Here is a 4,752-nt window from a genome sequence, read left to right as displayed (position 1 = left end):
GATAGCGAGGTTTTACACACACTCCCCGTGGGCACTCGGTGGAAATTGATTTAGAAATTCAAAACCGAATCAGATACTGAGGTGTGTATATATATGAAAGATGGGTAATGTCTATGGAAGCTAGTTAGATCCTAGTTGCACGCTCCTTTTAGTGGGTCGTGTGGCACGGTTGGTTTAGTACTGGCCCTCCGGTCTCATACTCGGAGTGACCTAGGTTCGAGGCCAGGTCAGGGAGGATTGTTATACACCTATATGATACCCGGAGTGACCTAGGTTCGAGGCCAGGTCAGGGAGGATTGTTATAAACCTTGCATATGTATTGTGCAAGCAAGAATATTTAATGTTTATGCATCTTTAGTTCCTAAGGGACGATACTTTTGTATTATTGCATGGTAGTCGGGCAGCGAGTACGGCACTCAGTCCGACACTCTCTAAGCCGTTGGACATAGCGCAATCAACAAAAGCTGCTGCCTCCCGAATGTCTATGGCATGTCATTAAGCAGCTGTCACAAGTGACCTCGCCTCGCTCCCCCCCACACTTCCTGCAGCTGGCGTTCCCATGCCGCGTTCCGGTGGACGCTCACTATTTATGGCCAAGGATGACCCGGGTTGACTAGCCTCCGGGCTAGTACAGTGGTAACGTGCCAGCCTCTCATCTGAGGGGTCGGCGGTTCGCGCGTCGCCCAGGCGCGAGAAGTTGCAATTGTCGCCTGGATGTTACCCTCATGGGCATAACCTGGGCGAGGCTCAGCTTCGCATATCGGACTTATCCTTATTCGGGTTGACAGAGTTGGTGCCCAGCGCTCGTCGTGTCAAGGTCACCACCCATCTTTCCGCTTCTCAGGGCTGGAGGCAGGACCACGCGACCCGCACTCAGCACTTACCCAAAACTCGTCACGTGTGTTACCATAACTTGTGTTGTGAGCCGTGCTGTTTATAGCCTTTTACATCTTGGTGATAGGGTGTTCGTTGCGTCCTTTCGGCTCGTAACACACTGTCTCCGATTTCCGCTCGACCCATCGCTTCCACGACATGTCTTCAAACCCACGTGAGTACACGTTTTGGGCCTTTTCCTTTCTTTCCCCTATCTTCTCCTATAATTGTGTTAAGTCGTATGTGCAGTCACTCTCGCGTTGGTTTTGTTGGGTAAAAGTCCTAATTGACAGCAAATGGCACGCTCTCACTTTCTTCTGACCTTAGATCGCATTAGTGTGTGATCACGGTATGTAGTCAACCACCATTAATATCGTTCATGTATTATTTTAATTATTGTTCTCGTTAATACAGATTTATATTGTTTCAACTGCATCAAATTTAACGCTTTCGTAATTTTGTGGTTATCACGATTATCATTTCATTTATTTCTATTCTCATCGCGCATTTCCCGTCTTGACAGTCATTAATCAGGAACCCGCCTGAACATCTGGGTGACCTGCCCTCACTTTCTTTCACTTCCGGTCGATTGACACGTGGAATAGCTTGAGAGACAGCTTGCTGTTCCCATTAATTTGGTGGTTTGAAATTGTTTGCACCATAGGAAAGCGTAGCATTGTTGCATTGGTGACACGTTCCATCGGCGCCGGAACGGAGCTTGTAACGCGATTTTATATAAATTTGTTATTTTGAGTATAGCGTTAGTATCTTCCCCATATTATAGTGCAGTGGGATGCCTGATTAATCCGGGGTTGCGTGAATCGCCTAACAGATCTACGCTCCGACGTAACGATAGTTATTCGTACGACCGGCAACTTTTGAGTCGGTGTGAGCCACAATTGAGTCCGTTAATTAATGTAGGACTAGGGTTTAAGGTAGAATCGTTATTCGCTTATTTATCACACCCTGCTCACCCTCTAGAAGTCCTGGCATGTTTTTGGTAAATCCCCAGCAATCGTGTGATTCGTGATAAATACCCCTATAAGATTCTCTTGCGAATATTTTTCAACAATAATAATGTCCATAATAATAATAATAATATTATTATTATTATGTGGTAGTTGAAGTAATTTTGTTTTAATTCTTTGTTTTAATTTATCGCATTGCTGTTAAAATGAACGTTAATCTCCGTGTTTGGCATACATTTCCGCTGTGTGAGGTCAAACTTGCTTTCATTCTCATTGACGCTCCCTGTAGCTCACACACGCTCACTCACTCATCCATGCAGAACAAAAGACACTGAAACCTTTCACTTATAGGGTTTGTTGCTGTCGTATTTGCAGGCGTAAAGATCTATGACGTATCTCTTTTGCCCGCGATTTTGTCAGTCGTGGCGAGTGACTAGTGAATTGCATGTAAAAATAAGAAATCCTAATGATTTATTTTTACGTACATTTCTTCTGTGTTACGACAATTGGTTCAAGTAAATCCTTGTGGATTACCGTTGTCGTTTCCCTTATTTACTCTCTTATCTATCAAAGACGGTTGGTAGTTCAACCCAGGTCTTTGCGGATCGCTACTGACGTCTCCCCCTTCTATTTTCTTCTTTAACTTTGTGAAAGTAAAACACAAAATTAAAAAAAAAAAAACGCAAAATCGAACATTAAAAACTGCAAATTTATAAATATAATCGGCTAGTGGCGCTTAACACCCCCTCTTCTCTGTTGTCTTTCTTTTTCTCTTACTATCTTGGCCCTTACATGTATAATCTGGTTCACCGATATCTGACATGGCACCGAACGAGGACCCTGCTGCAGAAACGGTCACCTTAGGATGCTGTGGGAAGGACGTCACCGGAAGATCGCCAGGAGCCTGGAGACCAGGATGTTCGTCAGAGCATCCTGTATATGTATATGTACATGTACAGATTTGCATGTTTGTTTGTAGGCGTTTCTGTGTGCATCTAAAGCGTTTTTGTATCTTTACCACACTATAACAAAAATATAAAAAATATGGTGATAGAATTTACTTTTTATTTTATATATTGGTTATATTATTCAGAAACAAGCAAATGTAAACAGCAAATGCAAAAGAGGACATCAAATTAAGCAACACCCACATTTCTTTCCTTGTTTTTTTCTGTCTCTCTATGTGATAAAATAATTATAACTCTATACATATGATACTTTGACACCAGAGTGATCTCCCAGTGAGCATGATTTGCTGTCATACTGTGCTTCCTTTGTATCATTTGACAGTGTGGGAAATGTGTATCACCTGCAAATAATGCAGTTATTTGTATATTTGTACATCATTATATTACAAACAGGATGAAAGTCTTGCTTTATAGTTAATGTGTACAGAATTTGGTTTACAGACCTCAAAACTCTTAGGGTTTTTAAGGTATCAGTAGAAATACAGGAAATCATTTGTTTAAACCCTCCTACAGCATAGTATAAACTTTGTAGATAGGTATGTTTTCAACAAATACAAATTTTAAGTAAACTTTTCTCTTATCAAAACTGGTAATGACAGGAAAATGGTCTGGAGTGGTTTCAGTAAACTATGAATGACCAGACAAAATCCAAGATCATGGTTATATTTTACAATTTTACTTGGTATGGTAACTGAATCAGGCAGTGAACAACAATGGCTGCTGAGAGTTAAAGGATGTCAAATAGTGTACAAGTACTTGCTTTCTGGTAACTTAGTTCCACCTATTCAACATATATATATTGCACCAGCCACCATAACCCATAAGTGTGTAATATCAACTAAATGGTTAGAGGTAATAGTGTAAGTAAATAGCAATACTATTTGAACAGTTAAGGGAAAATTCATCTACTTGGTTATACTAAAGAATGTTCCTGGGTGTATGAAGCACTAAACAGATGGATATATATCAGTGTTCATTACTTTTTTCTTTCCGATTCATTTACAAATTTATTGATGCTAAAAGCACACAAGGAGAAACAAACAAGTTGTTATGGAAAGAAAACTTTACTGAATGCCTATGTACAATACTGTACAGTACAAACCATAAGTTGGGCACTTTTGCAGTAAACTCATCTACCATTCTATTTCATTTTCACAAGAAAATTCATTCACAATTATACAATATGGAAACTTAAAACGACAAAAACGGAGGTGGAGGTGGTGGTGGTGGTGGTGGTGATGATGATGATGATAATATTATCCAATAATAAAAAAACTATTTGGTAATCACATTGCTGACAAAATTCAAAATAAAATTAATAATAAAAAGAAATGAGCTCCAGTAATCACACCCAAAATCAGAATAAATTACATTGGTGAAGTTCCCTTTCCATAGTAATCCAGTTGATCCTTAATCATAAGACTGTAATTCCCTAATACATTTTAACTGCTTAAATTATCCATCAAAAGCCAAGCTCTGTGAGAAATGCAGAGTATAAAAGAAGCAAAAAATACAGTTACAGGATGATACAATATGGTAATTACCATTATGCTCATGAAACAGAAAAATAAGTAAAAACAGAACTTGTTCATAATAGTAATGTTGAGAGATTAAATACAATAACAAAGAAGAATCACTACAGTCCCTATCACAGAATGTGTTAGATATGCTGCATGGAACAGAGTTTGGATTAGTGGTAGACCTTCAAGTGCACTAACCATGTATTTATCTTCCGATAAAGTAACTATTTTCAGATATCTTAGTTCGATTCAGTACTAGATAAAGTGTACTTTATGAAATTCATTCCTAAAGTCTGTTTCAGGCAGCAATGATCTGAACCTGTAGGGAAGCAAATTCTTGAGAAAGAGGTGTTCCAAGCTAAACTTCAGCACAGATCATGTGAAGTTATATATATATATATATATATATATATATACCTTTAA

At 39.2% G+C, this 4,752-nt stretch overlaps 1 long non-coding RNA gene across 1 annotated transcript in view; it reads left to right on the top strand.

Annotated features, from left to right (window-relative positions):
* Positions 1 to 2,838: 2,838 nt before the first annotated feature.
* Positions 2,839 to 4,752, top strand: part of LOC125032676 — a 26,412-nt gene continuing 24,498 nt past the window's right edge. The window contains exon 1 of the long non-coding RNA XR_007115559.1: positions 2,839 to 4,752. This exon is cut by the window's right edge and continues 1,318 nt beyond it. This is a non-coding gene — a long non-coding RNA (uncharacterized LOC125032676).

This window comes from Penaeus chinensis, chromosome 15 (genome assembly GCF_019202785.1).
Source record: "Penaeus chinensis breed Huanghai No. 1 chromosome 15, ASM1920278v2, whole genome shotgun sequence".
NCBI classification, from domain to species: domain Eukaryota; kingdom Metazoa; phylum Arthropoda; class Malacostraca; order Decapoda; family Penaeidae; genus Penaeus; species Penaeus chinensis.
This window is presented reverse-complemented; position numbering and strand designations above follow the sequence as displayed.